Source organism: Diplotaxodon limnothrissa, linkage group LG20 (genome assembly GCF_057381915.1).
Source record: "Diplotaxodon limnothrissa isolate DT_005_m linkage group LG20, D_limnothrissa_male_GT1.1, whole genome shotgun sequence".
NCBI classification, from domain to species: domain Eukaryota; kingdom Metazoa; phylum Chordata; class Actinopteri; order Cichliformes; family Cichlidae; genus Diplotaxodon; species Diplotaxodon limnothrissa.
Window position 1 is genome coordinate 12,071,226 of NC_140615.1, and position 14,274 is coordinate 12,085,499.

The 14,274-nt window shown below is 43.4% G+C and overlaps 2 pseudogenes; both read left to right on the forward strand.

Moving 5' to 3' along the window:
- The first annotated feature begins 1,146 nt into the window (after positions 1 to 1,146).
- On the forward strand, positions 1,147 to 4,282 carry LOC146610640 (tonsoku-like protein; annotated as a pseudogene).
- A 4,188-nt stretch (positions 4,283 to 8,470) lies between these two features.
- On the forward strand, positions 8,471 to 11,611 carry LOC146610641 (tonsoku-like protein; annotated as a pseudogene).
- Positions 11,612 to 14,274: the final 2,663 nt, after the last annotated feature.

Here is a 14,274-nt window from a genome sequence, read left to right on the forward strand (position 1 = left end):
TAATGGCCCAAAAACAGACCATAGAAAAAACCGTGGCTATGTGAAAAAAAATGATGACAACTAGTCCTAATTCAGGCTAATTGTTTTTTTGTTTTTTTGTTTTGTTTTTTTCCGACATCCCTCCACACACACAGGCTGTGCTGGCTCACAGAAAGAGTGGGTCATCAACATTATCAGGCAGCTGGTGTTCATAGCAAGCCTCACCAGACAGCTTCAGTCCATATCGGATGTACAGGATGGAGTTAAGGCTCTGCAAGGACATCTGATTTGTAAGTTTGCTTTTTACCACACTCATCTGGGCCAAGAGTAGAGGAAACTGCCTTATCTTCTGCAGCTGGAATTCAAAACAAGTATTTGAACTCGGACACGGCCTGCAGATTAGACTGGGTTTGTTTGGTTTTTCTTTTTTGTGCTTTTCCCACTTTTCTAGCTTGTTGTGCCCTTTTTCTTTCAGGATCTGCAGTTTCCTCCCTGTCCAGTAGAGGCCTCTCTCAGAGAAAGAACAGCTTGGGGATGCAGATGATGACGATTGGAGATCAGACACACCGCCCCCACCTCTCCTTATCCATGCTTAGGTCAGAAGTGGAATGCTCTTTTGCTGTTTGTTAGTTACGGATGGAGTAACACTAACTAAGGAAATACACACAACACAGTGATTGTGAATAAGTCACTCCAAGTGTGAAAAGGTGATAGTCAGAGTGAGACTACACATGAATTATTCAGGAAATGCACACTCAGTGAGAGAATAACTATAATTCAGTGTCACTAGGGGATATAACTTGAAGATGATGTGTCTTCATTTCTGATTCATTTTGAACAGTGATGAATGTGGAAGTAAATGAGCGCGAGCTGATCAAAACGGGCGAGCTGTTTTTACATATTTCTGCAGCCTGGATGCCGTGGGCTTTGTCCACGAGTAAAAGATGACATCGCCCATTTCGGATCTTATATATAGTTATACCTTGGTGTTTTGTAGCATCACCTGACAAACTTTTACTTTCCTGATGTTTAGACTTTCTGATCCCTCCACAGACTCTGCTTTGTCTTTCTACAAAGAGTTGACGACATTAAATACAGATGTTTTAACAGTGCTTGAATGTTTTATTTTGTTTACTCTAGCCTCCAACTCAAACTTTGGTTGCTCCTATGCCCACGTCACTTCCTCCACCAATCAGAATGAGGGTCCGGGTTCAGGAAGACGTCTTCCTGATCCCAGTTCCACAAAGGTCGGTGAAAAGTTTTAAGTTTGAGCAGTACATAAAAATAAATCCCAATCTGATTGGTATAGTGTTTTTTTTGTTGTTGTTGTTGTTTTGTTTTTAATTTCTGTTTAATCACCGGTCATTGCTCTGCATCCCAGTGAGGCCAACTCCTGCTCTGTGTCGTGGCTGTGTGAGCAGGCAGCTCAGCGTTACTACCAGAAATGTGGCCTCCTGCCTCGTCTCTCTCTGCAGAAAGAAGGCGCTCTGCTCTCCCCGCAGGACCAGCTACTGGCCGTCCTGCACACAAATGAAGAGGTGAGGTGACACTGAGGAGAGCCAGAAGTGACCATACTTGGACCACAGACAATTTAAAAGATGCTGAAGACTACCATGATTGGTTGATGAAGTCTGATCACGAGTGTTTAAGACAAATGTTGTCACCGTTGCTATCTTGGATTTAAAAAAAACAAAACAACCCACAGTGACAAGAGGACGGCTATGACTGTGAAACAGCTTGCATGTCAGCCAGTGAGCATACTCCTTTTCTTAGGCAAAGTATGGCCCAAATTCATAAAATAGACTTTCTCATAGACACAGAGGTCTTTTCATTAAATCACTGATAGAAGGAATGGAGGTTCTAGGTCCTTCCACAATGACTTCATCTTTCTTACCCAGATGAGGCGTGCAGGTTTTAGACTGTATGATTCTGGTAAGAAGGCGAAGGGCTGATTATGTTAACAAGCTGCCTGAGAAACTACAATCTGAGAAACTGTAAAGATTAGAACCATTTCTATTACCAGACTGGATGCTGACTTGCTTTTGGAGCCAGCTTCCAGAAGACACTGAAGGAATCACAGTTTTTGGGATTGAATCCTTGGCTTCACTTTCCCGCACCAGTGCAGGATAACTGATGGGTTTGTGTTGTGGGTTCTGGCTGACGTTTGCTCGTGGGGATCTCCCTCCTCTCCCTGAGCGATACAAGAAGGCCTGTCAAAGTCTGGCAGTGGGTGAGCAACACAGAGGAAATGCATTATAAAACGGACACATGTGCATTCTTGTATTCTGTTATGAAGTACCATCTCTTTCTACCTGTAGATGAGAACAAGCGTGTCTCCCGGCTATGTGAGGTTCGGGACCGGGGTTCCTCCGTGTCAGGACTCCAAATGTCTCGGTTTGGCCGCCTCTTCCCTCAGCCCGCTCCTCCGTGCCCTAAAACTTCAGGCCAGCCTCACGGAGCTGCGAATTTCTGGAAACCGTATGTCTGACGACCTTCTCCCTGAGCTGATTGCCACAACGCTCACCATGCCTCGTCTGCAGCTGCTGGACATTTCTGCCAACTGCATTACAGGGGACGGCCTGGAGAAGGCTGTAAATGCTTTAAAGGGACAGAGTGCACCTGCATTCCCGGTAAGGGCCTCAGCTAGCCAATAGTGGCAGCTCCAGGTTTACCATCTAACCTGTATTTAAGTACCTCTGGTCTTAATAACTACCTTAGATCTTAATAACAAGCTAACCTGATTCGTATCAATGATATCTGTCAGAGAGAATTGGCTCTCGTGATCATTTGCTTTTTCTGCTCGTTTCCACTCAAAGTGCCTGGAGGAGCTGGACCTCAGTATGAACCCACTGGGGGACGGCGTGTCTGAGTCTCTGTCCTGTCTGCTGTCCTGCTGCCCTGTGCTAGCCAAGCGGTCTCTGCAGGTCTCACTGCTCATTTCCTTCAGCAGCATCGACTGCTGCTAGCCAGCGCGCTCACAGGTGACTCTCTAACAAGCAGCTGACTGAAGCCTTAAGCTTCACTGAACTCCCACCCATAAGCAAAACTGCAACTAACTTTACATCTTCTGAACGTTCAGGCACAGGCCATTTGAAAGCAGTGTGCCTGTCCCTCAATCCCCTGGGCTCCACCGGCTTTGAGCTGGTGTTAAAGACTCTGCCCCTCCACTGCCTCACACACGTGGACCTGTCAGCTGTCTGCAGAGGGCCTGCTGATTACCCGGCACTGGAACACCTCGCCAAAGTCCTGTCACAGGTGTGCACGCAAAAATCATGCAATGTCATTTATTGTCGAAAGATATAATTGTGCAATCAGGTTAAGACTTTTGTGTTTTTGCAGGACGAGTGCTCTCTGACCCACCTCAGCCTGGCTGCAAATGGGCTGACAGACAGCAGTGTAGCTACCTTGGCGAGGTGTGTGTGTGTGTGTGTGTGAGGGCGTCATTTCTACGGCTCAGTTATTACTCATGTTAGTGGGGCTTTGCCTTTGTTTAAATTGTCACTCTTTACTGGCCTGTTGGACTTTTTCTTATTATTTCACAGGTGCCTCTCGTCGTGTCCCACACTGGTGAGTCTGAATCTGTCAGGAAATCCGTCTGTTACATCAGTGGGACTTCACAACATCCTGGCGTCTGTCAGAGAGGCCCGTCGACCACTGACACTTCTAAACCTCGAAGGTATGTCTGAACTTGGAGATACTCCATGGAGTTCCTTTTTTTTTCTAAAGCTATTCTTAGATTCACCGTTTCACACTAATTCACAATTTGGATTTCTTTGATGTTTTTATCACCTGTGCAAAGTTGTACTTGGCAACAGTTTGTTTCTTGCTATCAGTGCGTTTCCTTTTGACGCATTTCTAAGTTTGAACATTTAGTATGTATGCACAGAGGTGTTACATGATGATTACACACACAGACATTACAATATAGAAGTGTGGTTTAAAGATTTAAAAAAAAGATTAGCTGTGAATTAATTTTCCATTTTATGGAGCAGAAAACATTGCTGAATGCTAGCTAACAGGCTACATTTGGATGTCAAATATTTATAGGGGGGAAAATGGAAATTATGGATATGAAATAAAATGATTCTTTGTTGCTTAACCTGCAGGTTGTCAGGTCTCTGGCCCCTGGGAGAGTCAAGACCTGGACAGTTTGTCAGAGCTGGTCCAGGATATCCGTCTTTGCTCTCAGACCCTCAACAAGCTGGACCGACAGACCTTGAAGCAGAGCTGGGACAGGACTCAGTCACACGGACACTTTCTCGACCGAAACTCCAAGTGCCTCCTCTCTGCCACCTCTACTTGAGGGTGGCAGGTGTGTTCATAATAAATAATTAATAATGAATTATTAATTTCCTAATAATTCATAATAAAAGTGGTCATTTTTATAAACATTTTGTTTAATGAGGCTACACCAAAAAGAAACAAGATAAAAACAAAATAAAGTGACATGGCGTCCACCGACAGTCTGTGGATAGCTTGTGTTTTATGCATTTTTGTCTGCCTTATTTATACATGTAAAGCTCTGTATCTGTATAAAGAGTTTGTGTTAGTGTGTGAGAGGTTTTGTGTCACAATGGTCCTGTTTTGGAGGATTTGATTTTAAAAAAACCAAACATAATTAAAGTAACCAACGATGCTATACGTTGACATCGTTCTTTCACTGTAAGACAAAGCAGGCTATGGTGAATAATCACAGCGATTTTCAGCTCTGAAGAAATCTATCTAGGAGCTATGACAGTGTAAAGACACCCTGCAATTTTAAATGTGTGGCGACATTTGAATGAGGCGCGTACCAGTAGAGGGAGCCAACGCACCACGAATGGTACACAGCCACAGATGCGCTTTGTGCAATGTATTTGTGACATGCAGGAGTGTCCGCAAAGAAATGTGGATAAGTTGTAAATCAAAAGCTAAAGAGCTCATTCTTGCACTGTTTTGATCAGAACACACGTGGGAATGTTCAAGTGTTGAGAATTTGTAATTATAAAGTGAATTAGGGAACGATATTAGATACTGCCACTGGCTAGATTTCAACCTGGGTCTCTCGTTCCCAAAGCGCGTTCTCTACGCCGCGGCCTGCCCTATAATATATTTCAAGCGTTTACCACAACTGAGAGGTGAAAACTGCCGTTTCTTCGTCTTACAAAATGTTCTGTAACTCCAAAAGTACACGGACTGTCGACATCATTCTTTCACTGTAACAATCAGCAGGCTTTAATAAAAAAGGAAAAAAAAAATCAAGGCGGTTTTCAGGTCTCTAAAGAAAAATACATCTAGGAGATATGAGGAGTTGAAAACGCCTCTGTTACAGAATTTCAGCTGTCATTTTCACTCAAGTCTCCATAGACTTTGAATGTGGACATTTTTTAACTGTGTTACTTCGAGGCCATTTGCGAGAAAACGGCAACTCCTACAATAATGACAGTGCCATTTTGTTAAAGGCAAGAAAAATACCTACATTTTGATGTATAATTTGTGTTAATGAAGGCAAAATTGAGCGTTTGTTCGGACATGAAGAAGAGATTGAGAAAGCGACAATGCATGGTGTGTTTGGCGTCCATAGCAACCATAACAACCAATATTGATTGATGGAAGAGATTTTGAGACAGGGGTAAAAAAAAAAAAAAAAAAAGGCAGAGAGAGCCCATTCTGTAGGCTTCTAGCAAGCGTAGCAAGTGAATTTCAGAGCCAGGGATTTTTTTTTTTTTTTTTTTTTTGTGTCCCCAGCATATGGTCCGCATGGGATTCGAACCACTGCCCTCTGTCCTCAATCTCTGCCATAGGGCCTGTCACGTTCCCATGAGCCACTCGGCGGCCCGGAATGACAGGGCAAAAGTGCTATATTTAAAGTGCACACCTGCGCAGCCGCACCCCAATTTTCGGCTCTTTTTCATTAGCTGGACACCAGGCCTTATCTAGTCAGCCGTTCCAACCACATCCCTGCCAATGTGTGCCTACGTCAAGCCGCATACAAGTGTAACACTCACAATTTTCTGCTATCACTCTAAGGCAACTTAAGTGTTAGTGACGTCACACCTATGCGCCACTGCCCTCTGTGGAGAATGGGAGAAATGTGCTTGCACCTCAACCTATGGACTCAGACGGACATTCAATCATCATCTTCCTCACTCAAGGTAACCTTATGGCTTGTAGGAACACTGCACGTGTATGATAAGACTGTAGCCGTTCAACCGGCCCTCGTAAGGTTGCTGAAGACAGTGAACACCGTGGAATTCTCAGTATCACTGTGGCCCTGGGTTTTTCCACTGTCCTGCTAAGTGCTTATGTAATTGTAACCAACATAGGAGAGAGACGTAACATCGTGGAAGAGACATAAAGTGAGTAAAAACGATCTAAATGCATTTAGAATATATTTAGAACTACAAATTACACTTTTCTTAGCAATTATTGTTTTTTATGTCAAGCTTCAAGCTAGCTTCTTTATTGGGGCTTGGGACCAGCAAAAGTGACCCGAAATTTGGTCTTTAAGTCTGGTCATTAGCGTGTCTGGACCCAAACTACACTGCAGGTCCCAAAGTCAAATGATCACTGAGAGTTAAAAATCTGTCTGAAGTTAGAAGTTAGCAGAGAGTTAGCTCACTAGTTTCCGTCTAAATATAATATACCAGGTTCTGACTGAGGGATTTCTAAAACAAATTAAAAGGCACAGCTCTGCTATCACTTCTGACATACATGAAGACAGGAAAGTAAGCAGCAGTGATGTTTGTAGGGTTACTGAAGTTTGGCTAGCTGGTATATAGTGATGTGCTATGTGACTAGCGAAACAGCTATGTTAGCATAACATTAACACAGTGATGAAGGGGAACTTTTTTCCACTGGATAAGAATTAAGGTGAGGGTTCCCGATGGTTAGGGACAAATGCAGTGGCATGGCAGGATGCTGTAAACGGACCAAACTTCAGTCAAGAGAACAACTGAGATAATCCATCCACATACAGGTTAGTCATTAATGTGCTGCTGCATTGCCTGGGCTGTAGTTACATGGTAAGGTTTTAAAAACTGAGCTTTAAAATGAATAGTTGTAATAAAAACTGAGAGAGGCCGACAGTGATCACTTACTTTTTGTAAGGGGCTTGTTGAGATTAAATAGAACAAGTTACAAAGCATTAAAACATGTTAAAAACACAACAGCCTTATTAAACGCAGAGTAGTTTGGGCCCAGAAGTAGGATTGATCACGTCATCACTTAAAGACCGGATAGACACATGGTGGAGTTACTTTGTTGTGTTTGTGTGTGTTTTTAAGTAGTTTTAAACTTTGTGATCCACAACAGGTAACAGTAAAAGATGAACATTTTTAAGCATAATGCTGTTACCAAACTACATTAATGGCCCAAAAACAGACCATAGAAAAAACCGTGGCTATGTGAAAAAAAATGATGACAACTAGTCCTAATTCAGGCTAATTGTTTTTTTGTTTTTTTGTTTTGTTTTTTCCCGACATCCCTCCACACACACAGGCTGTGCTGGCTCACAGAAAGAGTGGGTCATCAACATTATCAGGCAGCTGGTGTTCATAGCAAGCCTCACCAGACAGCTTCAGTCCATATCGGATGTACAGGATGGAGTTAAGGCTCTGCAAGGACATCTGATTTGTAAGTTTGCTTTTTACCACACTCATCTGGGCCAAGAGTAGAGGAAACTGCCTTATCTTCTGCAGCTGGAATTCAAAACAAGTATTTGAACTCGGACACGGCCTGCAGATTAGACTGGGTTTGTTTGGTTTTTCTTTTTCGTGCTTTTCCCACTTTTCTAGCTTGTTGTGCCCTTTTTCTTTCAGGATCTGCAGTTTCCTCCCTGTCCAGTAGAGGCCTCTCTCAGAGAAAGAACAGCTTGGGGATGCAGATGATGACGATTGGAGATCAGACACACCGCCCCCACCTCTCCTTATCCATGCTTAGGTCAGAAGTGGAATGCTCTTTTGCTGTTTGTTAGTTACGGATGGAGTAACACTAACTAAGGAAATACACACAACACAGTGATTGTGAATAAGTCACTCCAAGTGTGAAAAGGTGATAGTCAGAGTGAGACTACACATGAATTATTCAGGAAATGCACACTCAGTGAGAGAATAACTATAATTCAGTGTCACTAGGGGATATAACTTGAAGATGATGTGTCTTCATTTCTGATTCATTTTGAACAGTGATGAATGTGGAAGTAAATGAGCGCGAGCTGATCAAAACGGGCGAGCTGTTTTTACATATTTCTGCAGCCTGGATGCCGTGGGCTTTGTCCACGAGTAAAAGATGACATCGCCCATTTCGGATCTTATATATAGTTATACCTTGGTGTTTTGTAGCATCACCTGACAAACTTTTACTTTCCTGATGTTTAGACTTTCTGATCCCTCCACAGACTCTGCTTTGTCTTTCTACAAAGAGTTGACGACATTAAATACAGATGTTTTAACAGTGCTTGAATGTTTTATTTTATTTACTCTAGCCTCCAACTCAAACTTTGGTTGCTCCTATGCCCACGTCACTTCCTCCACCAATCAGAATGAGGGTCCGGGTTCAGGAAGACGTCTTCCTGATCCCAGTTCCACAAAGGTCGGTGAAAAGTTTTAAGTTTGAGCAGTACATAAAAATAAATCCCAATCTGATTGGTATAGTGTTTTTTTGTTGTTGTTGTTGTTGTTGTTTTTAATTTCTGTTTAATCGCCGGTCATTGCTCTGCATCCCAGTGAGGCCAACTCCTGCTCTGTGTCGTGGCTGTGTGAGCAGGCAGCTCAGCGTTACTACCAGAAATGTGGCCTCCTGCCTCGTCTCTCTCTGCAGAAAGAAGGCGCTCTGCTCTCCCCGCAGGACCAGCTACTGGCCGTCCTGCACACAAATGAAGAGGTGAGGTGACACTGAGGAGAGCCAGAAGTGACCATACTTGGACCACAGACAATTTAAAAGATGCTGAAGACTACCATGATTGGTTGATGAAGTCTGATCACGAGTGTTTAAGACAAATGTTGTCACCGTTGCTATCTTGGATTTAAAAATAAAAAAAACAACCCACAGTGACAAGAGGACGGCTATGACTGTGAAACAGCTTGCATGTCAGCCAGTGAGCATACTCCTTTTCTTAGGCAAAGTATGGCCCAAATTCATAAAATAGACTTTCTCATAGACACAGAGGTCTTTTCATTAAATCACTGATAGAAGGAATGGAGGTTCTAGGTCCTTCCACAATGACTTCATCTTTCTTACCCAGATGAGGCGTGCAGGTTTTAGACTGTATGATTCTGGTAAGAAGGTGAAGGGCTGATTATGTTAACAAGCTGCCTGAGAAACTACAATCTGAGAAACTGTAAAGATTAGAACCATTTCTATTACCAGACTGGATGCTGACTTGCTTTTGGAGCCAGCTTCCAGAAGACACTGAAGGAATCACAGTTTTTGGGATTGAATCCTTGGCTTCACTTTCCCGCACCAGTGCAGGATAACTGATGGGTTTGTGTTGTGGGTTCTGGCTGACGTTTGCTCGTGGGGATCTCCCTCCTCTCCCTGAGCGATACAAGAAGGCCTGTCAAAGTCTGGCAGTGGGTGAGCAACACAGAGGAAATGCATTATAAAACGGACACATGTGCATTCTTGTATTCTGTTATGAAGTACCATCTCTTTCTACCTGTAGATGAGAACAAGCGTGTCTCCCGGCTATGTGAGGTTCGGGACCGGGGTTCCTCCGTGTCAGGACTCCAAATGTCTCGGTTTGGCCGCCTCTTCCCTCAGCCCGCTCCTCCGTGCCCTAAAACTTCAGGCCAGCCTCACGGAGCTGCGAATTTCTGGAAACCGTATGTCTGACGACCTTCTCCCTGAGCTGATTGCCACAACGCTCACCATGCCTCGTCTGCAGCTGCTGGACATTTCTGCCAACTGCATTACAGGGGACGGCCTGGAGAAGGCTGTAAATGCTTTAAAGGGACAGAGTGCACCTGCATTCCCGGTAAGGGCCTCAGCTAGCCAATAGTGGCAGCTCCAGGTTTACCATCTAACCTGTATTTAAGTACCTCTGGTCTTAATAACTACCTTAGATCTTAATAACAAGCTAACCTGATTCGTATCAATGATATCTGTCAGAGAGAATTGGCTCTCGTGATCATTTGCTTTTTCTGCTCGTTTCCACTCAAAGTGCCTGGAGGAGCTGGACCTCAGTATGAACCCACTGGGGGACGGCGTGTCTGAGTCTCTGTCCTGTCTGCTGTCCTGCTGCCCTGTGCTAGCCAAGCGGTCTCTGCAGGTCTCACTGCTCATTTCCTTCAGCAGCATCGACTGCTGCTAGCCAGCGCGCTCACAGGTGACTCTCTAACAAGCAGCTGACTGAAGCCTTAAGCTTCACTGAACTCCCACCCATAAGCAAAACTGCAACTAACTTTACATCTTCTGAACGTTCAGGCACAGGCCATTTGAAAGCAGTGTGCCTGTCCCTCAATCCCCTGGGCTCCACCGGCTTTGAGCTGGTGTTAAAGACTCTGCCCCTCCACTGCCTCACACACGTGGACCTGTCAGCTGTCTGCAGAGGGCCTGCTGATTACCCGGCACTGGAACACCTCGCCAAAGTCCTGTCACAGGTGTGCACGCAAAAATCATGCAATGTCATTTATTGTCGAAAGATATAATTGTGCAATCAGGTTAAGACTTTTGTGTTTTTGCAGGACGAGTGCTCTCTGACCCACCTCAGCCTGGCTGCAAATGGGCTGACAGACAGCAGTGTAGCTACCTTGGCGAGGTGTGTGTGTGTGTGTGTGTGTGTGAGGGCGTCATTTCTACGGCTCAGTTATTACTCATGTTAGTGGGGCTTTGCCTTTGTTTAAATTGTCACTCTTTACTGGCCTGTTGGACTTTTTCTTATTATTTCACAGGTGCCTCTCGTCGTGTCCCACACTGGTGAGTCTGAATCTGTCAGGAAATCCGTCTGTTACATCAGTGGGACTTCACAACATCCTGGCGTCTGTCAGAGAGGCCCGTCGACCACTGACACTTCTAAACCTCGAAGGTATGTCTGAACTTGGAGATACTCCATGGAGTTCCTTTTTTTTTCTAAAGCTATTCTTAGATTCACCGTTTCACACTAATTCACAATTTGGATTTCTTTGATGTTTTTATCACCTGTGCAAAGTTGTACTTGGCAACAGTTTCTTTCTTGCTATCAGTGCGTTTCCTTTTGACGCATTTCTAAGTTTGAACATTTAGTATGTATGCACAGAGGTGTTACATGATGATTACACACACAGACATTACAATATAGAAGTGTGGTTTAAAGATTTAAAAAAAAGATTAGCTGTGAATTAATTTTCCATTTTATGGAGCAGAAAACATTGCTGAATGCTAGCTAACAGGCTACATTTGGATGTCAAATATTTATAGGGGGGAAAATGGAAATTATGGATATGAAATAAAATGATTCTTTGTTGCTTAACCTGCAGGTTGTCAGGTCTCTGGCCCCTGGGAGAGTCAAGACCTGGACAGTTTGTCAGAGCTGGTCCAGGATATCCGTCTTTGCTCTCAGACCCTCAACAAGCTGGACCGACAGACCTTGAAGCAGAGCTGGGACAGGACTCAGTCACACGGACACTTTCTCGACCGAAACTCCAAGTGCCTCCTCTCTGCCACCTCTACTTGAGGGTGGCAGGTGTGTTCATAATAAATAATTAATAATGAATTATTAATTTCCTAATAATTCATAATAAAAGTGGTCATTTTTATAAACATTTTGTTTAATGAGGCTACACCAAAAAGAAACAAGATAAAAACAAAATAAAGTGACATGGTGTCCACCGACAGTCTGTGGATAGCTTGTGTTTTATGCATTTTTGTCTGCCTTATTTATACATGTAAAGCTCTGTATCTGTATAAAGAGTTTGTGTTAGTGTGTGAGAGGTTTTGTGTCACAATGGTCCTGTTTTGGAGGATTTGATTTTAAAAAAACCAAACATAATTAAAGTAACCAACGATGCTATACGTTGACATCGTTCTTTCACTGTAAGACAAAGCAGGCTATGGTGAATAATCACAGCGATTTTCAGCTCTGAAGAAATCTATCTAGGAGCTATGACAGTGTAAAGACACCCTGCAATTTTAAATGTGTGGCGACATTTGAATGAGGCGCGTACCAGTAGAGGGAGCCAACGCACCACGAATGGTACACAGCCACAGATGCGCTTTGTGCAATGTATTTGTGACATGCAGGAGTGTCCGCAAAGAAATGTGGATAAGTTGTAAATCAAAAGCTAAAGAGCTCATTCTTGCACTGTTTTGATCAGAACACACGTGGGAATGTTCAAGTGTTGAGAATTTGTAATTATAAAGTGAATTAGGGAACGATATTAGATACTGCCACTGGCTAGATTTCAACCTGGGTCTCTCGTTCCCAAAGCGCGTTCTCTACGCCGCGGCCTGCCCTATAATATATTTCAAGCGTTTACCACAACTGAGAGGTGAAAACTGCCGTTTCTTCGTCTTACAAAATGTTCTGTAACTCCAAAAGTACACGGACTGTCGACATCATTCTTTCACTGTAACAATCAGCAGGCTTTAATAAAAAAGGAAAAAAAAAATCAAGGCGGTTTTCAGGTCTCTAAAGAAAAATACATCTAGGAGATATGAGGAGTTGAAAACGCCTCTGTTACAGAATTTCAGCTGTCATTTTCACTCAAGTCTCCATAGACTTTGAATGTGGACATTTTTTAACTGTGTTGCTTCGAGGCCATTTGCGAGAAAACGGCAACTCCTACAATAATGACAGTGCCATTTTGTTAAAGGCAAGAAAAATACCTACATTTTGATGTATAATTTGTGTTAATGAAGGCAAAATTGAGTTGTTCGGACATGAAGAAGAGATTGAGAAAGCGACAATGCATGGTGTGTTTGGCGTCCATAGCAACCATAACAACCAATATTGATTGATGGAAGAGATTTTGAGACAGGGGTAAAAAAAAAAAAGGCAGAGAGAGCCCATTCTGTAGGCTCGCCTGTAGGCTTCTAGCAAGCGTAGCAGGTGAATTTCAGAGCCAGGGATTTTTTTTTTTTTTTTTTTTTTTTTTTTTTTTTTTTTTTTTTTTTTGTGTCCCCAGCATATGGTCCGCATGGGATTCGAACCACTGCCCTCTGTCCTCAATCTCTGCCATAGGGCCTGTCACGTTCCCATGAGCCACTCGGCGGCCCGGAATGACAGGGCAAAAGTGCTATATTTAAAGTGCACACCTGCGCAGCCGCACCCCAATTTTCGGCTCTTTTTCATTAGCTGGACACCAGGCCTTATCTAGTCAGCCGTTCCAACCACATCCCTGCCAATGTGTGCCTACGTCAAGCCGCATACAAGTGTAACACTCACAATTTTCTGCTATCACTCTAAGGCAACTTAAGTGTTAGTGACGTCACACCTATGCGCCACTGCCCTCTGTGGAGAATGGGAGAAATGTGCTTGCACCTCAACCTATGGACTCAGACGGACATTCAATCATCATCTTCCTCACTCAAGGTAACCTTATGGCTTGTAGGAACACTGCACGTGTATGATAAGACTGTAGCCGTTCAACCGGCCCTCGTAAGGTTGCTGAAGACAGTGAACACCGTGGAATTCTCAGTATCACTGTGGCCCTGGGTTTTTCCACTGTCCTGCTAAGTGCTTATGTAATTGTAACCAACATAGGAGAGAGACGTAACATCGTGGAAGAGACATAAAGTGAGTAAAAACGATCTAAATGCATTTAGAATATATTTAGAACTACAAATTACACTTTTCTTAGCAATTATTGTTTTTTATGTCAAGCTTCAAGCTAGCTTCTTTATTGGGGCTTGGGACCAGCAAAAGTGACCCGAAATTTGGTCTTTAAGTCTGGTCATTAGCGTGTCTGGACCCAAACTACACTGCAGGTCCCAAAGTCAAATGATCACTGAGAGTTAAAAATCTGTCTGAAGTTAGAAGTTAGCAGAGAGTTAGCTCACTAGTTTCCGTCTAAATATAATATACCAGGTTCTGACTGAGGGATTTCTAAAACAAATTAAAAGGCACAGCTCTGCTATCACTTCTGACATACATGAAGACAGGAAAGTAAGCAGCAGTGATGTTTGTAGGGTTACTGAAGTTTGGCTAGCTGGTATATAGTGATGTGCTATGTGACTAGTGAAACAGCTATGTTAGCATAACATTAACACAGTGATGAAGGGGAACTTTTTTCCACTGGATAAGAATTAAGGTGAGGGTTCCCGATGGTTAGGGAAAAATGCAGTGGCATGGCAGGATGCTGTAAACGGACCAAACTTCAGTCAAGAGAACAACTGAGA